At 38.5% G+C, this 22,431-nt stretch overlaps 1 protein-coding gene across 7 annotated transcripts in view; it reads left to right on the top strand.

Moving 5' to 3' along the window:
• Positions 1-22,431, top strand: part of PMCA (plasma membrane calcium-transporting ATPase 3) — a 1,183,542-nt gene that overhangs the window by 59,680 nt on the left and 1,101,431 nt on the right. For 2 of the 7 annotated variants that reach the window (XM_090387935.1, XM_090387931.1), the window contains exon 3: positions 22,306-22,366. The exons of the other annotated variants lie outside the window; for them this stretch is intronic. The gene's annotated coding sequence lies outside the window, so the exon portion shown is untranslated. The remainder of the gene's footprint in view (positions 1-22,305; positions 22,367-22,431) is intronic. 7 annotated transcript variants of the gene reach the window in all.

Genomic DNA, 22,431 nt, shown 5'->3' with positions numbered 1-22,431 from the left:
GCTGCATATGGGTAACAGTAACCTCAGAGTAACGCACCAAATGTGTGGTGCTACTGTCAGCGTAGTGGATAATGATAAAAGACCTAGCATAGTTTTGCAGTTAAATATGATATTCTCTGAACAGTGAAGATAAGCTGCCAGGACAGCACATGGCATTTTTTTCAATGATGTGTAGAAAGTTTGCTAGCAGGGATAGGGAGGTGATTATCCCTTTTACAAGGACATGATTGAGCCGCATCTTGAGTACTGCATACTGGTTTGGAGGCTTCATTTTAAGAAAGATGTAGAGCTGCTGGATCGAGTACACAGAAAGGCAACGAGATTGGTGAGGGAACAAAGGGGTACTCTTACCAAGAAAGGCTTAGGTTCTGCAAATTGCAGCGTATGGAGACTAGACTCTCCTGCGAAGTGATCTGATTAAGGTCTTTAAGGCTTTGAAGGATTTAAGCAAGCCCAATGCTGATGGAATCCTTCCTCTTGCTTGCTCAGACTGCACACATTAGGGGGCCGCCCAAATTCAAATTGAGGAAGAACGGTTGCAGAATAGATGTGCAGAAGTTTTCCTTCAGCGAGCTGGTGGTTGATTTGTGATACAAACTTCCGTCTGATGTTCTTCCATCTGCTGTTGTGGAAGTTGATCGCTTAAATAAATTCAAGAAAGAACTAGACAATCTATTGGAGGGGTTAATATGTGAAATGGGAAGTGCGTTTGCTATTGCAAACTGTGTGATACTACACTCAGGGTAGTGGGAAATTATGATAAGGTAATTTTGCCGTCAAATGGGAAGCACAGACACGCCGCCAGTTCAGATCATGGGATATTTTCAACGATATACAGAAATTTTGCTAGCTGAGATATAAATAAAAAAAAAACAAAAAAAAAAAAAAAACCCAGTTATACTGTAGCCGTTATCAACCCACTGCAGGATGGAAGCCTCCTCAACAATTCATGCTGAGAGGAATGGACCATAATCTGGCACGCTGGTCCAGTGCGGGTTCGCAGATCGACCGTATTCAGCAGTCATGGGCTTGAACCCCGGTTTACTCAAAGAGCGCGTGCTACTACACTCCCGCTCTTGACCACTCGGCTGCCGAGGCCGTCTAGCTGAGATAAGGATATGATTATTCCATTGTATAGGACAATGGTTAGACCGCACCTTGACTACTGCATATGCCTCATTTCAGAAAGGATGTAGAACTGCAGGAATGGGTGCAGCGAAGGGCAACGAGTTTGGTGAAGGGAATGAAAGGGTGGTCTTCCCAAGAAAGGCTTCAATTGTAGAAATTGCAGTATCTGGTGATTTCACTGAGGTGTTTCGGCTCGGCTTTGAGCGGATTGAGCAAGTCAGTGCTGATTTATTCTTCCACTTGTTTAGACTACAGACATGGGGGGTGACTGTAATTCAAATTAAGTAAGAATGGTTGCGGAATACATGTATGAAAGTTTGTCTTTTTGTTGTGAAGTGTTTAATTAATAAATATTTCAAAGAAGAACTAGACACACTGTTGGAGGGGATGGACAGGTGATGTGGGAAAGGTTTTTTTTTTGGCTGATGTTGTATAAGCTTGATTTCTTGCATCATTTGTCACTACTGATACTAATGTAGTCCTGATACCCAGCTTGCTACACTGGCTTTAATGGATATCCTCTGGGATGATGACAATCCTGATAAACGCTTTACTTTCTTAAAGCTGAAACTTCTGTCACCTAGCATTGGCATCAGCATCAGCCATACCGTGGGTCCGATCTTCGAATAACTTTAGTAAGGTTCTTGAATCATCTGAAGAAAACAGTAGTGGCAAGAAGCAAGAATCATTTTTCTACTACTTTTATATCTCCTTGACTCCATATGTATGCAACGTTTTGCGCAAAGTTTTATTAATGCAGTATTGTTGGGCGTACAGTCTATGCACGCTTCGCGTGTATTGTTATGTATGTTCGCATGAGACCATGTGAACATGGTCTCATGCGAACAGATATATATAGAGAGAGAGAGAGAAAACAAGTATATGAACATATTTAAAGACAGTAAATATTATACAGTTGTAATTAAACTGAATGGCTAAGTTTCGATAACGTAAAACTTTAGAGTTTTATTAAGTATTCTATAAAGTTATAATTTTAGTGATTAATTGATAAGGAGATAGCTTCATTTATTTTTCCCTTCTATTAATCACAGAAAAAAAATCAATTAATTTAAGAAACAAAAAATGCAATGCGCTTGAAATGTAACGCACTGCGTTCATTAACTGGCTTGTTCCAAAGAGGCGCTTTACCAACAATGATGATTAGATAATAATTAGAAAAAATTGGTCTTTTTGTAGGCTAAAAAGTAGGATTTTTTTTAGGCTCAAAATCTCGTTTTCAATGCCTATTATCCTGTTCTACTAACCGAATTCCATCACGTAGTGGCAGTTCCTTTGTTGTTTTAGCATTTGAAAACCTCGCCTAGTCATTCTTCTGAAAATAACAACTACGTGAGAGCAGAACATAGAGGTACATAACGTTATTGTATTTCCTATTTAAGCAATACTATTGTATTCCAAGTAACATCATTACCAGCTCATAGTGCTGTTGCAGTGGTTTTTTCTGTTTACTAATGCAATTAATATGGATTTTTGTTGATTCCTCCAAATGATTCCTCCTTGATTTCTTATGAACCAAATACTGTGAATATAAGTTGATAAATTTATCTTTCAATCACAGCTCTTCTTAGAAAGGAAGAGTTACATGTTTCTTGCATAACGAGGAGCACATAGAAATGTACCGCTGCCAATAAATCACATAATCGCTTTCACTGATTCCAGTACTGGACAAAATTGCAACATCAAAAATCATGTCTTACATAGGTGGAACTTCATGGGTGTATTCAGTTATAATGCGGATAGAAATGATTGATCACGAATTTTATTTTTGGACATTCTTACATGCTTAAAGATGCGGAATTTGTTAATACTGGATCTGTGTCAGAAATTTAATTCAGTACTGCCCTTTGATTTGTATAGGGCAGTATTTCTCAAATATTTGTAACATATTGATTGGAGTTCCTTTTAGCTTGAAAAATTTTTCGCAGATCCTCAAGCTAAGCAAAATTCTTTCTGTGCTTTAAATTCTTTCAGTTTTTAAATATGTAAAAACTGAAATATTTTTATTATTCATTATTCGCAGATACGGAGTCCCGATGATCCACAGACTGCAGTTGAAGAAATGGTGGTATAGGGCAATTAAAAAAGAACCTAGAAGAAATCCATGTTTTGTCAATGAAATGAACCAAAAGGATTTCAAGCCAAAAATCATTTAACAATATCCAAAAAACTTAGATAAATATGCCACATAAAAGCAGAAGAATAGATGGAGAAAATATAAACTGGCCAGAAATTCAGTGGTATCGCTCTAAACGTTCCGAACCACATGGGATAGTGCTCTACAAAACCACTTTAAAAGAAGTAATGCCATTTAGTCAACTTGACTTAAAGCATGCAATCAGAGGACGACCAAGAAACTTATCTACTGTGAATCAGTTACAGCTTTATGGCAACACATGACTCATCATTTCTCAGAAAAAGAAATATGTTGGATCTCTTTAAGTTTATACCACCACGAATACTTCACTTCACTTCACTGAAGACGGATGAAGAAGTGAAGTATTCTTCATCCGTCATCATTAATAATACTGTGAATCGTCATCTTCATCAGCAAGTGGTCCACTTGAACTACTTTCCGATGAAGATGGTGACTGATAATATTATTAATTATTATGATACTAACGCTGGAGCCTTGCCGGGGTCTTAAATTTCTGCCATATGTCTAAAAGACATAAATTCTAAACTGCAGGATTGTATACAATAAAATTAGCCTTAGACAGGATATCAAATTGGCAATTTACCCAAGCTGTAATATATGCTGGCTTTTTAAGTGCATTTACTTCCATTCAGTCTAATTTCTCTTCTCATTCTGTTCTGAAGCAGATACGATCTAAGATGTCATTTCCAGGATTGAATCAATTAGTCACCTTCTCTGGATACCAAGTTATTTTGGTGTTCTAGGGGTAAAAACTTACAGGCTGTACAGCCAAACGTCCTGACACTACTTTCTCAGCAATTTCTGGGTCTTTACACTTATTACAAAATCTTCTAAAAGCATCATGCAGAGCTAAGTATTGAACTATGGCAAACAGAAGTTAATAAAAAACTCGTGCAGATCAAATAAGAACGTGAATTATGGACATCTAGCTTCAGACAAAATCGAAAAGAAGTGATTCTGGCTACACTTCATGACACTCTGATTTAAAACATATACTGTATATATACAGTATTTGGTAGAATTGCCATCTTCCGCACACCTGGTGGAAAAAACCTGAGTTCGCTCCGCACGCCATAACACGACCCCAGGGCGTGCAGAAAGACGTTCAACAATGGCTCTAGGATCATTGCATTCCCAGCCCTCGTGGGTAGCACATTTTGTAAGATTGCTATCCTCCCTACACCTGGTGGAAAAGATCTGAGTTCGAGTCCCGTCAATGACAGAGGAATTTTCATGGGCGCCTTTTTCAGAACGTGGCTGAGATAGTCGGTCTCAGGTGAGGGTAGTATGGGTTTTTATCCCGAAAACTCGGATTTTCGTGCAACAAACTGAAAATCGACCACCGAACACACGCAAATTACAAATAGCACACACAGAACAATACAGCCTTAGTCGCTGATGCTTCTGAAGCCCTACAACAACAACTTAAGGACCAGCCAGGTTTTCACCTGTAGCTTCTCATAGGAGTAGCCTGGATATGGGAAAAGCATACCAAAGGAACCTCGTGAGATACAGAAATGATGAAGGAAACAACGCCGACACAACAACGGAATCAAAACGGTACAGAGGAACTTTATTCAAAAATGGCAACTTAGCACTGCCTGCCATGATACAGATGCATCACTGCCAAAGATGGAACAAAGGGAAGAGGTGGTCCTCAGTAGGAGATATGGCCACCCCTAATGCCGATGCAGGCTTTGCACCACCTGTCCATACTTACAACAATGTTGATAAGTTGTTGCGGTACATCGTCCACTCTTCTGTCAGCGCCATCTTCAGCTGGTAAACATTTTCTGGTGGGTGTGGACGTGCTGCTAGGCGTCTCCTCCAGAGTGCCCCATATGTGTTCGCTCCATTTTTGCTTTGTTAAAGCCAAGAAAGCTCCAGATTCTGACTAGCATTTCTCCGCTTGTTCTCAAAATCTTTGTTCCTGACCTTTTTACCGCTTTGTGTCGCTTTTTCACACTTTCTTATTCTACTATTGTTTATCCTTCTGTGTGGAAATTTGCTGATATCCAACCATTTCCTAAAAAGGGTCAAATTCGATTTCTTCCAGTTATCGTCCAATTGTACTTACTTGTCCTCTTTCCAAAGTAATAAAGAAATTTAACTGCCAACCTTTAAACTATCTCTGAGCTTTCCAATGATTAATGAGAGTTAGCATTAGTAGAGGCTATGATGCAATAAAGCAAGCTTATGCAGCATCAGCCAAAAAAAAAAAAAAAAAAAAATGCTCAGATTTCACCCCTCCGTTCGTTCCAAGTACCTGTCCAGCTCAGCCTTAAATTTATTTAGGCTATCAACTTCCACAACAAAAGATTGAAGTCTGTTCCACCAATCAACTACCCACTGGCTAAAGGCAAACTTCCGCACATCTATCTTACAACTGTCTTTCCTCAATTTGAATTTATGCCCTCTCAGGTGATTAATCTGAGCAAGAGGAAAAATTCCACCAGCATTGAGCATGCTCAAACCATTCAAGGTTTTTATTCACCTCAATCAGATCATCTCGCAGATGCCTAGTCGCCTCTGCAAAACTTAAGCCTTTCTTCGTAAGAGCAACCCTTTGTTCCATTCATTAATCTTGTTGCCCTTCTCTGTACTCGTTCCAACAGCTCTACCTCCTTAAAATGAGGCCTCCAGACCTGTATACAATACTCAAGGTATGGCCTGACCATCATCTTATACAAGGGGATAATCACCTCCTTATCCCTGCTAGAAAAATGCCTGTATATCATTGACAAGATACCATGAGCTACTCTTGCAAACCGTCTGCACTGCTTAGAAAACTTCATATCTGCCTGCACAATTACCTCCAGGTCTTTTTCATTCTCTACTACTGTCAGTGTAGTACCGCAGAGTTGATACGTTACTCTGTGGTTACTACTTCCCATGTGTAGTTAGTATTCCCATGTGTAGTTAGTATGTATTGTATCAGTGTTGATATATTGGTTTGTTATTCATCTTTGGGAGAGTTCGATGAAACTCGAGCGATTACTCTGGACATTTTCAAGACATCTCATCTTGATCGTGTTTGGCATAAAGGTTTTCAAACAAGCTCACACCTGAGGAATTTCCACCTGCTTTGTGCAATTGGACAGCTAGTTTTCTCTCTCTGACCGTTCACTGGTGATGATGGTAAGTAGCTCCCTGTCTACCAACTTCCCTACTAATGCTGGTGTTCGCAATGGTTTCGGCCTTACTCCCACTCTTTTCTTTTTGTATATTAATAACCTTCTTCCATTCACTGCAAATCCTATTCTCACTTTTGCTGATGATAGCACAATATTCTTCCTTCCAGTTTCAGAAACGTTGCTAAGTGGTTATGAATATTCGAGAAGTAAACTTCTCGAATAACTATCATCAATTAGCAAGTTTAATAAATAAATAAATTAGTTAATATAATAAAATTTGTATATAATTGCAATTCTTGCATTTTGTACACCCTTCTAGCCGGTCGGCTCTGTGTAAGGGGTGAAAGTAAACACTTGCTATTTTAATAAACGGATTTTAATAATAATAATAATAATAAAATAAAATTTATTAATAATTATATTAATTAATTAATAATTAGCAAACTTAAGAAATTGTTGGTAGATATCCGAGAAGTAAACTTTTAGAATATATACCGCCAATTTCTTGAATACTGATCTTCAGTAATTCTCTATTGGGAAAAAAAAAAAAAAAAAAACCGTAGTTAACTCTAGTCGTAAAACTCGGTCCTGTCCTGGTTATCCGAAAAAAAGGATCTACTGCTCCTATGTTCACTTTCGATGATACTCAGATTTCTAGACAAGATCAATTATTTCTTTTAGGGATTTCTAATATCAGTTTGCATAAGCACATCGCAAATATTGCTTCCTCTGTAATCGGGAGAAAAAAAAAAAAAAAAAAAAAATCCCCACTGGATTTTCTTTTTCGCTCTCAGCGTTACTTTTCTTCTAAACAACTATTCTGTAGAAACAGTAAATCAGATATTATTTTCAGATACTCCCCAACTCCATTCAAAAATCGGCAGTCAGATTAAGTAATGACCCATCCTCCTTTACAAAGTCTCCACTCTCAGTTTCATAGACGTTCAGTTTCTCCTATACGCTTTTCTATACATATTTCCACCGATGTTGTTGTTGTTCTGAATTGGCAGCTGTATTCTTCCCCTACCCAACTCTGTTCCAAACCAATCCGAATATGTACCCCAAGCAGTCAGCATCCATTTACCATCCACCTCCAAAATCACAGGTGCAACTTTTTCGCTTCCTCATTTATTCCTTCTACTTCTGTTTTTTTTTTTTTTTTTGTTGGAACAACCTTCTTTTACAAGTATTTCCCAAAAAATATAATCCACAGAAATTCAAGTCTAATGTCAAAAGTACTTTCTTTCTCGATTTCAACTCACCACGATACTAATACTATAGATTCTAGTACTTCTCGTGTTTCGGCGTTTCATAAAAAAATATTAAAAAATCAGCGTCTTGCAGCATACTAATGGTGGATATTGCGTGCGTGTATTTTATATTTTATCGGTGACTTGTGGGATGTTCTCTACGTCTAGTGAAAACACTTACATGTTTGCTTGTGGTCACTCGCTTATCCGAACTAAGATTTTGTTGCGTCTGATAGTGAGATAAGGTTACCAGGCAGGTCGCCTCCTGTCTATTAGTACTTCACGCTTTCCCTTCATTTCTTGGGCTTAATGTCACCTCTGGACCTCGATTTTTTAGAACAGTGCGAATTGTCGACTTGAGAATGCTTAATTCCTCAATAATAGCGGTGTCAAATGTGGGAAATGTTTAAACATTTTTCAACATTAAGCTCATTCTCCTCTGAAACTCTACTAATAAATGTACTCATTGTTCGGTGTATACGTTTGGAATGATGCCGTAATAACCGGCGATTACTTTTATTAAGTCGAAGTATTTGAATATTTCGTTATCATATTCAGTTTCTTGTAATCAATGGGATTTTCTGTGATTTTTGATAACCATGAGTAGTGAGACAGTAAGCCGGTTGTTCCTAGAAGAAAGAAAGAAAGTAAGCCTGTTGTACATAGAAGAAAGAAAGTAAAAAGGTAAATCGGTTATATATAGAAGTTTTTTTGTTGTCTGATGCAGCCTTACAAAATTATTTCAAGACATTGCGTAGACACTAATTAGGCATTAATACAATACACGACAAAATCAACAGAACAAAATAGTTTTCATTAATATTTTATTGTGAACAGTGTCGCTGAAGTCGAATATTTGTTATAATAATCATCCTGGCATGCAAATTCCGAGTATCCAACAGAAAGACGGAATCCCCTATGATGTCCTGTCATAGGGGTTGAAGATGCTGAGGCCACATGTTTATATGTAAAGGGTGGCTTCTAAAACGTTTGTTCAACTCCGCCTCGTATCTCTGTGAAGAACAGTATCACTTCAAATGGGCCAGATATGTGTATGCCGTCGATTTGTGTGTATTATATGTGTTCTGTTCTGGCCGCTTGGCTACCCAGAAGCATCAGTCACGTGGACAGATGATTCTGGGTACTGATCCACACCACGGGAAGGTGAGCCAGTCCATGTAAAGCACGTACTGTCTCAAAAGAGAAACTCTGACCCATCTGACGTTGCCAGAAGGTAGGCCAGGATCCTTTGGGGGCCCATTCCAGAGGGAAAAAAAAAAAAAAAAAACATCACCCATGGTGCTGGATATGGAACCGAAATGAATAAAAATGAAGCAAAATGTGGTATAAAATAAAACATATATAAAAAAATAATAATAAAAAAATAATGATAATAATAAATAAATAAAAAATAAGTAATATGGAAGAAGGTAGTGGTGTTGCTAAAAAAAAAAAATAAATAAGTGGTGCTTTTTTTTACCATATTAAATTTAAAAAAAAAATGTAATTTAATAAATAAACAAATAAAAGAAAATAGTGGTGCTCCTAAAAAAAAAAAAAAAAGAAAAAGAAAGAAATTATAATATTAAATAAATACATAAAAGAAAGAATGATGCTACTAAAGAAAAAATTTTGTCTGCAGGCCGAGGAAAAATTTCACTTCTTGAGCATTTGAGTTTATATATTATTAAAGGAGATCTAACCAGCTATGCATCAGCAGGACCATCGTGCTGCATTCTGTTGATATCTGTCGACACTGAACGCCTTCGAAGAAATATGCCTTGAGCGAAAGCCTGAAGAATCTGATATGACTCCCAGCTTTGAAGCAGAGACGACTCCTGTCCTGGTTGAAAATTACTAAGTGCTTGAAGAGGAAGTCTGAGATCGTCATACAGGGAGCAATGAAACAAGATGTGATCCCAACTCTCTGGTGATCCACACGAACAGATGTCTGTTTGTGATAAATTGAACCTAAAAAGACTCTGGCTCATCGATCCATGTCCTGTCAACAGGTAGGACGTGAATATGTCCATGCAGAACCACAATCGAACACGCTTATCAAGGAGAAATGAAACTTGTGGTATAAATTTTCTCGTTGTTGCACTAACGGGAGCTGTATCCCATAGAAACTGCCAGATGTCAACTCGTTCCACAGTCTCCTTCTTTTTCTTTTAGTATCATCTTGAAGGTTGATGGTTATTCCAAGAAATTCGGTCTCAATCTGGTTTTTCAGTATGTATAAAAATCCTCTATAAGTAACTTCAAGTCTAAAGGTAATGTTCCGGCTAGTACTTGCAGAGTTTGCGTCGAGACTGTCCTGCATGCCTTAACTAAACACCACAAGATGGTTCTCTGCAATGAGGCGAGTTTTGCTTTGAAGTGTTTGAGCCGTGCCCTGTGAAAGCATGCACCGGCAGCATACGTGATCAGAGGGAGGAAAACTGCATTGTAATAGATTCTTAAAGTTTTTCTGGAAAGCTCCATTCAACACGGGACTCCATAACAATTGCACCAGTAAATCTACGCATTTTAGATGATAAGTTTGTCAAGTGAGGAATAAAATTGAGACTGGAATCAATTACCACTCCTAGAACCTTGTACTCTTTAACTATGGGGAGACGAATGTTGTTGATCTTGACCAACGGAAGACGAGAGATATCCAACTTTGATCCAAGAATTATCATCTTTATTTTCGACAAGCTGATTTTAAGCTTATTGGCCACAGTCCAATCGTAGAGATCCCGGAGAACAAAATTTGCAGTAGTTTCAAGATCGGCCCTAGAGTTACCATTTACCAAGATGATGAGATCGTCTGCATACGCTATTATTTTGACGTTATCGAAATATCGGGAGAGCCACTGCTGCAACACCATGTTCCATGTAAAAGGACCCAAAATAAAGTTCTATGGGCACCCTCTAGATACTGATCTTGATACTTGGCTATGTTTAGCCTTAACTATTATGGTTCTATTGGCAAAGTAATTAAGGATTAAAAGGTAAAGGTGGTTTGAGCACCTAGCCGATCGCAGACGCTCCAGGACGCTCTCCTACCAAAGGGAGTCGAAAGCGCCCTCGAAGTCGATGAAAACGGCCAGGGTATATTTATGTACCGAGTTTTGAACTGAAGAGACAAAGTACACAAGAGCATCCTCGCAGGAACGTCCGGTACAGAATTCATATTGACTCTTTGAAAGCAGGGCCTGTTCTACCAGTAGGGTATTCAATCTAATGGCCATTAGTCGCTCTAGCAATTTACCCAAGTTAGCCAGCAGAGCGATCGGCCTATACGATCTAGCCGCTCCAGAAGGCTTATCCGGCTTTCTGATCAACTTAACTAGAGCGACCTTCCAAATTTCTTCCTGAAGGCATCTGTTCAATAAGTTTAGAAGAACATAAGGTTTTAATTTCAAGACTCTGATAATAAAAATGTTTTCTACAAGATCTAGTCCTGGGCACTTCTGAACATTAACTTTATGCGAGACAGCTTGCATTTCATCCAACGTAAAAGGTTCGGTGGTTGTTGAGGACACATAAGATTCATTGTCTGATCGGATTTTAGAATGAACAGCTAAGTCTGAGATAGGATCATCCAACGGAAAAATAGCATCCAAGATTGCATTTGCAGAATCATGCTAGTTCAGTGTTTCCACGGAGTCCGCCACAATTGAGCCAAATATGTTAGATCCAGAGGTTTTTCCTCTTACAATCTTGTATAGAAGACCCCAAGGGTTAGCATTTCCAGAGGTGTGAACGAAATTCATCCACGTTTCACGCTTTTGAGAGGCAATGGCCTTCACGTAGCTTTTCCTCAATGAAGAATACTGCTGGTAAAAACGATTCAAGTCAGCTTGGGGCCAGTCTCTATGCCTTTGGTAATACCTACGGGCTCGATGAACTTTCCTTCTTAACTGGGATAACTCCTGCGTCTACCATGAACATTCTGATTAACCGTTTTTTTCCTAGAAGACTTATGTGACGCTTTTATTATAGAATTTTGAATATAGTTCACTTGATGAGAAATAGATGAGGTTTCAAAAGAAGCAAGTTTCTGTTCGTCAAGGTTCAGAAGAATGGAAGAGTCAAAAGTATTCCAGTTAATATTTCTGATGGAAAAGCTTATTAATTCTGGCTGTGAGAAAGTGTGTGAAGATGGAACGGCAGAATCAGGGGAAAGCATATAATAGATGACTCTATCGTCACTAGTGCACTAGTCCGTATACACAGTCCAGTCAGTAAGCCGAAAATCGAAGTGAGAGTTTGTCATCGTTATATCTATATTAGATTCTCCTGCACAACTTGAGAAAGTATGAGGGTGGTTAGGCTGGATGTGAATTGAAAAACAATGATTAAATTATGAACTCCTCCAAGAGAAGGCAACGTGCATCTGTAGAAGAGCTGTGCCAAAAGTTTGATTTTGCGTTGACATCCGATGAGATCAATATATTGCTATTCGGTCCCAAAGTATTTATCACAGTCTCAAGGTAAGCTAGAGAGAGTGATTAAAGTCCTCTGATGGAGGGCAGTAGAGACAAATTAAGTAAAAATTCATTATGGAGTGTGTGACAAGAACGCAGGTAGAGAACTGAGTGCAAAATCCATAAAGAACCGTGATGTCTAAAGAGTCATTAAGAATTAATATACAAGATTTGGGATTCTGGTGAACAGGTTGTATTATTCTCATTTTCAATGAGTAACCCAGGATTTTAGACTGTGGTCCAGACTGGACGCGTGCAAAATAAGGCTCTTGTATAGCGACAATGTCAATACAATTTGTCTCGGCAGAAAGTCTAATCTCGTCAGCTACTGCCCGAGATCGCTGCCCGTTTATCTGCATAATACTCAGACGGCCTGTCTCCCTCACAGACGAAACTGGCGTAGAATCGTTTAGAGAGGTAGTGTTTATATTATGTACAGAGTGATGAGTCAAATTACTCATAAACGGTCCTTATTCTTGCGGCTTCTAATGCTCTTTTATATTCAGGACATTCACAGTCCTTTACAGAATGGCTGTACTCCCGTTTACTTCGCTTGCAGTTTGCGCAGCAAGCCGCCTCTTCCTTATGAGGGCATTCAGAGAAAACATGACCACTGCGGGAACAGTGACCGCACGAAGGGGATTCGTGGGAACAAAACTGTGTAGTGTGCCCATATCCTAAGCAGAGGTAACACATTGTTACAATTGTAAACCGACGAAATTTGTGAAAACTCCAAGATAAGAAAATCCTTTCTTGCGACAGAAGGCGTTTGTACATTCTTGACGAGAAGCTTATTTCCCAATTCACAAGTGACGACGATCTTGCACGGGTAGTAAATCTGAGAGCAATTTCCTGTTTACATTCCTCTAAGGAAAATCCATTGTCAGCCAAGTTTTTCACATGAAGATTTTCGATTATTTCGTCTTTAATTAAATCCTTTGGAATGTCGTAAAGAAGCAAAGACGGGTTTCCCCTGCGAGGGCGTCCGAGAGAGACGCCAGTCGAAGTAAGAGACTCAGAAGCAGATAAATTTTCTAAGTCTATCTTGGTAGCAGTTTCTATAATAACTCCTTTATTTCGTATCATGCATAGGGACTTAATTTTAACAGTCTTAAGATCAGACTTGAGCGTCTTAGTAACGAGATTTTTAACATCGCCACTTGTTTTGCACTCACTGGTGTCTGAAGCTCGAAGAATAATAACATTATTAGTTTTAACTTTCGGTTGTCCGGCCTTTTGTACCGAAATTCTAACTGTGTCTGCATATGATCTAGGAAAAGGAGAAGCAGGTAGTAACCCAGAATGATTAGGTTCTGAACATGACAGGTCTGGCTCCCTTATCAGCTGAGAAGTGGTAACCTCGGATCCCATCAGATCCTTTGATTTCGCTCGTCTGGCCGCATCTGGATTTATCACAAAGACCGGGCAGGTATTTATAATCCTATCAAGGAGATCTGTTCTATTTTGTACCTCGTGATTAAGTGCCTTTAGTTTTTCGTTTTCAATGAGAAGTGACATTGCCACGGTTTCCAAATTGTGCCACTTTTCTCTTAAGATATTACCAGCTGTTTTAGTAATCTTGTTTCTTTCTTGGGAGATAAACCCAGAAAAATCGTTATGCAGTTTAGATATGGTTCTCAAAATGACAGGTGCGTCTATTTCATTTAGCTTTGTTTGTAAGTTCAGTTCACCTTCGGAGCCTGTATCCAGTTTGTCATTCTTTGGCTTCCCCCTTGAGATATCACTGTCCAACTCTGACTGTATATTTTTAGCTAGTGTTTTTTGCGCTGCAGAGTTCTGCAATGAGCCATCCAATTCCATCTATTCAGTGGAAAGAGATTTCTGACGAAAAGTTTCATCTTGCAAAGACTCAGAATCATCCTGTCCCTCGAGGGCAACTTGTGGATTTAATAACCCAGAACTTTCAGCCGTAGATACTGACGGAAGAGACTCCTCAGTATTAGGAAGTTGTTTGTCATCCATGTGTAGGTTTAAGCGATTTAAATAAAACACACGAACTACTGTATACGCAGTTTAGTCAATATCCTTTTCAGATGTCTTCCAGCTATAAAGTTTGTCCCTTAAAGGCACACAAAAGGCCACAGATTCCTAAAATATCTCACAGCAAAGCAACTTCCTGCCTGTGAGAATAATAGAAGAAAAGTACGGTTGGGTGGGGAGGGTTTAATCCCTAAGTTTGTCGCCACGTGACGTTGTCCTTGACCTTGTAAGCACCGTATTGTCTTAAGCGACTATTGCCGCGTTCCGCTGTTGAGTCATATATAGACTGACTGTTCATTACAACAAAAAACCGAAGCATGCATGCCTAAAAATTAAATAGTAACATATTACATGTTCAGGATTCCTTTAGCGGACTCTATATCCAGATTCCGGTCATCATAAGCCCTCTGTCAATATGTAATTCGTGTATAATCCTGTCAGGTTTACTTTGATATTTGAATATTTTATCAGAGCACTGAATTCAATAACTCACTGTTCATCGCCACCTAGATGCTGAGGCTACAAGTAAAAACATTTCCAACCAGACTGTGTTAAGAAGACCCAATTCAAAGAAGCCAGTGGTCTGTATCCCATTAACCCCAAACCACAGCAGGGCTCGTCGAAACTGGTGTCATAAATATGTGACTTGGAGTCCTGAAAAATGGGCTACAGTTCTGTTCTCTGGTGAGTCCCGTTTTAGTCTATAAACAGTCTAGCCGTTATTTCATCTGGAGACAACGAGGAATGCAGTACCATCCCTCCAACATCAGAGAAAGGGACACTTAAGGTGCAAGCGGTGTTCCTGTGTAGGGAGCTATAATGATCAACTTCTGCACCCCTCCATGTTTTTGATAGGGGTACCGTAACTGCTCAGAGGTACCGAGAACAGATCCTCGAACCCTATGTGCGACTTTTTAGGGATGCGATTGGCCCAGATTTTCTTTTCATGCACGACAATGCCACTGCATGTAGAGCTCAAGTGGTGGAGGAATATCTTGAAACTGAAGATATCCAACGTCTTCCTTGGGCAGCACGATCAGCAGACTTAAATGCGATTGAGCATGTGTGAGACACCATTAGGCGTCACATTGTATGCCTACATCCAACTCATCGGTCACTTTGTGAGCGAGGAGTTGGATGTCGCTGGTGGAAGAATAAGATTTGCTGCCAGAGAATCTTAGACACCCTTATATCGAGCATGGTTCACTGCTGTCAAGCCTGTTTAGCCGTTGGAGGGGGATTATACGCCATACTGATGTCATGTGACCTAAGTACGGGGTATCAATAGCTTGTATCGACTACTGTAATGTGACCTTTTTGGTAATTCCTATACAACCCCTATAAATGTCCCTTATACCTGTCCGAAATTTCTTGCTGTCTCCTCATTTCATCGTTATTCTATGGTGCACCACATTTTCTACGTGTTCTATTAAATTTGTCCAGAAGTGTAGTAAGGAACACAAGTAACATTCGGTTAAGAATTAATATAGTGTAACGTGTTCAAAATAGTGTAATTGCTTTCCTTCTCATTAACGCTTCCTTGCATATTTTTGCGTTTACAAATATTAATTTCGTTGAGTTGCTTGCTCATAGCCTGTCGATTGTAGACATAACCTTCAATTTTGTTATATCTCTGTGCTTATCTTATTTAATAACCAAATATTTGTATAATATGCGCTTAAGTATTAGTGCCTAAACGTGCTTGATAAGCCTGTTTTTAATATTTTAAATGATTTTAGAGCGATCTAAGATAACATCTATTCAGTTCGAGCTAATTGCAGAAATGGACTAGTAACAACCATGATTTTATTGATGAAATTCCATCCATGTGGAATTTGCAACTATTCTTCACGTGAATCTATTCTCCCCTGTGACGATTAATCTACTCCAAATATCCAACTCATTCTCAATTCTGAACTTTAAAAAATTTCTTGTAATGAATCACTAAATTGCATAGCCTGTATTTCTTTGTTTATTGACTATATTGCTGCTTCGGAATCAATCGGGTCTTAAATTTTTTCTTGTTCGACCGGTTTCAGAAACAAATCTATATTAGTGGTCCGCCAGTGTCGTAATTGCCATTAACTAACCCTTGGGTTAGTTTGCTTCCGACTTAATTTCAGTCTGTCTGCAAAAATCAGTACTATATCACCAAATGTAACCGAACACCTACATGTTTCAAAAAACCTGTTATTGATATAATATTTAATAACATGTCTGCCCATCTTTGGCGTTAATTATATACCTTATTCCCGTCGATTTGACTCCTAACTAGTGTTTGATAAATAGAAAGGTAATATTGTTGTCTATTCTTCCTTCTACACAGTGGTCAATTCAGCTACTGATTGTTTATGTATTGGCCTTTTTTCTTTTTTTTTTTCTTTTTTTTTTTTTTTGTTTGTTGTTGGCGCATCGGCCTCTGTGGCCATAATGAACCTCCCAAGGTTTTTGCAGTACTTTGATCCAAGCCCGAGGCGGGATTCGAACCCGTGACCTTTGGGTTGCCAGGCAGGCACTCTTACCCACCCGGCTAGCCTGGTCGGCCGTGTGTATTGGCCTGGACGGAAGACGTTCCACTGGTTTTCTGGCATATCCGATGGATCTTTTACACGCTCACGTCTTCAAACAAGTCACTACAGGCTGTACAGTATGACATTAGTATTAGTCATATAATGCAAGGAAACGACAGGCTGTTGTTGCACCCGCTAATGTGCCCTCGTGGATAGCACAGTTGGTATGATCAGCGTCCTCTCCACACCGGGTTAAAAAGACCTGCGTTCGAATCCTCTCAATGATGTGAGGAATTTTTATGATCCTTTTTTACACTGTGGCTGAGTTAATCGGTTTCAGGCGAGAGTAGAATGGTTTTTTCTCTCGGAAACTGGGTTTTCTTCCAGCAAACACCAAATCGACCATAGAACACACTCAGTTTAATGACTTATTATATACTGTGTAATATCTCTTAGGTTACTGATGTACATAAAACCTTACAACAATCACCCTGCACCAACCAAAAAATAAAATAAATATTGATAATTATAATAATAAAATACTAGGGGGCTTCGCTCCCTGCTCGCTTTGTTCGCCCACCCCTGCGCTCGCTTTTCTATGTAAAATATAGAGATATGGAGTAAGTCAAATATTTTCTAAGTAAAAGAGAAGCCTGTCGAAACGCATTGATCGATATCTAATCAGAAAATGACCTATGTAATTATTTACCAGTGCATTTGTAGTGCGCGGCATTCTGAAGGTGGAATAAACATCAGTATATAATTGATTACCTGCGTTTACATAGATCACTTAGGAAAGGGCCTTTGGCTTCGGGTTCCATAATGCATGAGGAATATTGTTGCATCCGAAAGAGCAAGACTAAAATACTTGCATCATTTTACGTTTACAAATATTAATTTTGTTGAGCTGTTTGCTCATAGCCTGTCGATTGTAGACATAACCTTCAATTTTGTTATATCTCTGTGCTGTATTTAACTGAAATATTTACAAACTATACAAATGTTTAAAATGTTTACAAAATACTTTAAACCATTTACAAATATACAGTGTTCATTAATATACAAAAAACGTTACAATGGGACGTAAAATGTTAGAGGGTGAAGCACGTGCACGAGGTTGGTGAACGTTATGGAGGAAGTTGTCAATAATTAATTGCATTTGTAGTGCCGTAATTGCCACGCCCTCTTCTCCCATTGGCTCGAATAAATATCACTAGGAGTAAAACTTTTTTAATGTACAGAGAGATATAAAAAAAAATAAAATAAAATATCTTTCTCTCCTCACTTAGATAACTGTCCAGTTGACCTTTGAGTTTGCCCAGGCTGCCAGCCTCAACTATTCTACTTGGTTGTTCCAGAGTTTTAGGCGCATCAGCAACTTAAGCCATATTGCGCCGTATATAAATTGCTTGTGCTCTGTGGTCGGTTTTCTGTTCGTGGCTGAGTTACACCGACTAAGTCACTTTGTGAAAAATGCCGAGAAAAATTCTTCGCGTCATTAACAGGAATCGAACTCAGGTCTATCCCACCCGGTGTGTGGAGGACGGTGATTTTAACTACTGGGCTACCTACGAGAGCCCTCAACTTCGCAAGGACGTATTCCAGTAATTACAACCCTTTGGCTAAAAGTAAACTACTTACATTCCACTTAAATCTCTTTCTCCGTGTTTGAAGTTATTGCCTACTTAGTTCTGGAGTCATCTATAAAAGTGAAAATTTCGCCTTCATTCATCTTACTATAAACCTCAGCCAGGTCGCCTCTAAGGTGTCTGATTTCCAAGCTCTGAAAGCTACATATTCAAAGACTTTCCTCATAATGACGCCCTTTTACAAATTTCACCTAGGGATTGCCCTTCTTTGAAACCTTTCAGAAAGTCCGATGTCTTATGTTAGGTGCGGTACTTGCACACAGTGTTCTCGTAATTGCCTTAACACAGTAGGGTTATGACATATGACATCTCTGTTTCTACAAGTATGTTCAGTTAATCATTGAAAGTTCACCATTGTTCTTACTTACCGGATGTTTACGTTTCTCGGAAAACTTCATATCCGCCCATATTGTGACTATCAAATCCCTTTTTTCCTCTATTATTTTAATTCACCTCCACAAATTGTATAAATTGTTTTGGGGTTGCTGTTTTCTAAGTATTTTGTTTCTCGTGTTTATACACTAAACTTCTCGTGAAGTTTGGTGTATAAACTGTGCATTTTACTGTATAAGCTCCCCATACGGTTGCCACATTGTACGAAGAGCAGAATTGTCTAGTGTACTGCATGGAATTCAATGTTCCAGGAACGGTGACTTATAGATTTCAATCAGGTCTCCTGTAAGGTGCCTGATTGCCTAGCTCTGGCAGCCCAAAATGAAACAGTTCCAGCCGGTGACAGTCATCATCATCATCCATTTTCAATCCACTGCAAGATGAAGGCCTCTCCAGCAACTTTCCAGTTCCTTCTGTTTTGTGCAATGGCCATCCATTTATTGCCCACGAAGTCTTTAATTTCATCTGTCCATCTCTTTTGTTGTCTTCCAGGGTTTTTTTAGCTCCTCTTGGGTACCATTCTGTTATTTTCTTTGTCCATCTTTCATCATGTCTTCGAGCTACGTGTCCTGCCCAAGTCCATTTCAGTTCTTTAGTTTTGATAAGAATGTCCTTTACTTGAGTTTGCTGCCTAATCCATGTGTTTCTCTTCTTATGCAATATTCTGATTACTAATATAATTCATTCCATTTTTGCTGTGTTTTCAGCTTCTCTTCCATTATTTTGGTGAGTGCCCAAGTTTCACTTCCACAAGTCATGATGGGGAGTATACATTGGTTCATTATTTTACATTTCAGATAAATTGGGATATTGCTCCTCAGTATGTGACTATATTTCCTGAATGCTATCCATCCAAAATTTATTCTTCTTCTCTTGACTTCCAGCCATTTATCATTATTACAGCTAATGACTTGTCCCAGATAACTATATGAATCCACCTTTTCAATTACTGCTTTGCAATTACTTTTTTTTTTTTTTTATGAAAACTCCAAACACGAAAGGTATCAAAACCTATAGCACTTATTACCGTGCATGGGTTGAAGGAGAAGTATGGGGGGAGGGGGATGCCGGAAACTTTTCTCTAGAGACTAAACATGGGTTTCACCACTTCAAGCCTCCAATAAGCAAAGTGGTGGTATTTCACCGGTTGATGAAAGTCATCTACCACCTACAAAACTGCTACAATGATTATATCCCTTTCTGTGGCCTACTTGTTCATCTTTACTAACTCTGCATAACTGATTAAGATTTTCCTCTAATTCCTCTAATTCTTTGGGATCATGGCTTATGATCACAGTGTCATCTGCAAATCGTAAATGGTTTAGGTACTCTCCGTTCACATTGACTCCTTTCTGCGACCAGTCTAATAGTAAACAACTTCGGAGATATTGTGTCTCCTTGTCGAACTCCTTTCTCAATTTTAAATTTGCTGCTGTCTTTGTCTAGTCTAATAAAGGAGGTAGCGATCTCATATATTTTCTTCAAAATCATAATGTATATGGGGTATCTGTGCCTTTTTTTCCATTGCTCGTAATACTGCCTTAGGCTGTATGGAGTTAAATGCCTTTTCATAATCCATAAATGCCAGGCATAATGGTGTTTTATGTTCATTTGCATTGTCCATTAGCAGTGATAATACGTGAAGATGATCGATAGTTGAGAATCTTGTCCTAAAGCCAGCTTGCTCTTTCGGTTGATTCTCATCAAGTATTCTTTCTAATCTGTTAATAATGACCGTTGTGAACAACTTGTAGATGCGGAATAACATGCCGGTGACAGTATCTCTGTCAAACTTTACAGTCGAACAACACTCTACTAAATATCCTTCTGTGGCCATCCGTCAGATCCAACTCATCGTAATTCGTTCCTGGAAGGAACGAATTACGATAGATTGTGTACTAGGCAAGTTGACACAGTGCACTGTGTGGTCAATGTTTTTTTTTTTTTTTTATGTGCTGCAGCTCTTCCATAAAATCCCATGCAGCGCTAATTATACTAATATCAGTTTCTGTGTCCGCTTGAGCATATGGTTGACAACAGTATTCAGTGAAGTCTAGCGAGATCTGTGTACCAATCTTTCTGAGCACCGCCCGGTGTCTTTCCGTACATTTTGCGGTTTACCCAAAGGTCTCTCTGCTGTAGTAGCACCACAGCGTTTCCATCTGGCAATTATATCAGCCACCGTTTATATACTGCAGTGATTCTCAAACTTTTTAGCTGACAACGCCTTAAAGTTATGCACTACGATTTACTGCACTTTTTTTTTTTTTTTTTAAACAGAACTATGACTTGGGCAGGGTGACACAGGCTCTCAAATTGACGATTGCAAATTTGTTGCAGTACAACTGTGCCACATTTTTACAATACATCTGGGTCTCTTAACTCAACTACTGTAAAAGAAATTCTGACGAATTTCTTTTACAGTGGTTGAGTTAAGAGATCCAGTGTCTGAACTGAAAAGCCTTGCGGTGAATTCCACAAAGGTTGCCTCTCAAATCAGGCAACCGTCTCAGAACGGAGATTCATTTACAGATTTTTCTGTACCGATTGTTAAAATAAGTTTATGCATTTATCGAATCCATCAAAAAAATAGACTTTTCTAGAAAGTTCGTGGCATTCCTGCGAAACATATACGCATCAATGGCTGGTTGATGACATTGGTATTGTACTTTTCTTTTCTTTCTTTCTTTTATATTCGATTTTATTCCATCGTTTTCGTGAGTATTTCTTATTTTCTGATTATATTGTGATTATATTTATTTTTTTATTATTATTTTTTTATTATTAAAATCAGTTTATTTCCCAAGAAACCTTGGGTCACCCCGGGACGGCTCTGTGCCAGAAGGGTGTGAATATTTACAGACTAAGGTGCGAGGAACACCATGTACAATAAACAAGAGTACATGCGTGCTCGACCTGAGACTTTTACAGGATTAAATATACAATAATGTACAAAATATACAGTTATATACAAAATATATGATTGCATGAAGACAAAAAGTCTTTGTCATATACAAATAGGCAAGTAAAATAAGCAATTTTAGGATATGGTTACTTTAGTTCACGGCTCGGAATGTATCAAACCCCATTATAATGCTGTTCCGGTTCGTCTCACTGATCATGGATGTCATGCACTTATTTTATTATTAACTTCTGTTTCGTAATATTTTCCATTTTCTGTTTTGGCGCCTTTATGAATATAACTTTATTACCTCTTCATTAACCTTTCTTGCATTTATTTGCTCGTTCTGCCTTTATTCACGGTGTATCACGTTATTGTTCATTAATGTCTCGTGCGATCATTTGCTTACAAATTACTTACTTTACAGTTTTAGTATAATTCAGAATCTGTAGTAATAATCATTATCTATAGCATTAGTGAAATAAGCTGATTACCGTTAGAAAATAGAAAATTTGTTCCGCATACTCACTGAATCATGTGGCCATCGAAATACTTGGTACTTCCATAAACCATTCTGTAGCTTCTTGATAAGATAGGATGTGCAGTGGTTGATATTTATATTAATTTTAATATTATTATAAAATATATATAAATTTATTTCCCTAATTCGTTTAACCTTATTTACAGCACGATTTGTGACAGGTAGAAGATTTATATACCTCTCTCGGATCTAACTATTTAGAGCGTGGTAAATATTTCTTAAATTCCTGCTAGAATTAACATATTGTATTTTACAGTACTATAATAATACAG

Source organism: Mastigoproctus giganteus, chromosome 13 (assembly GCF_048544385.1).
Source record: "Mastigoproctus giganteus isolate SK-2022 chromosome 13, ASM4854438v1, whole genome shotgun sequence".
In the NCBI taxonomy this organism is placed as follows: Eukaryota; Metazoa; Arthropoda; class Arachnida; order Uropygi; family Thelyphonidae; genus Mastigoproctus; species Mastigoproctus giganteus.
This window is presented reverse-complemented; position numbering and strand designations above follow the sequence as displayed.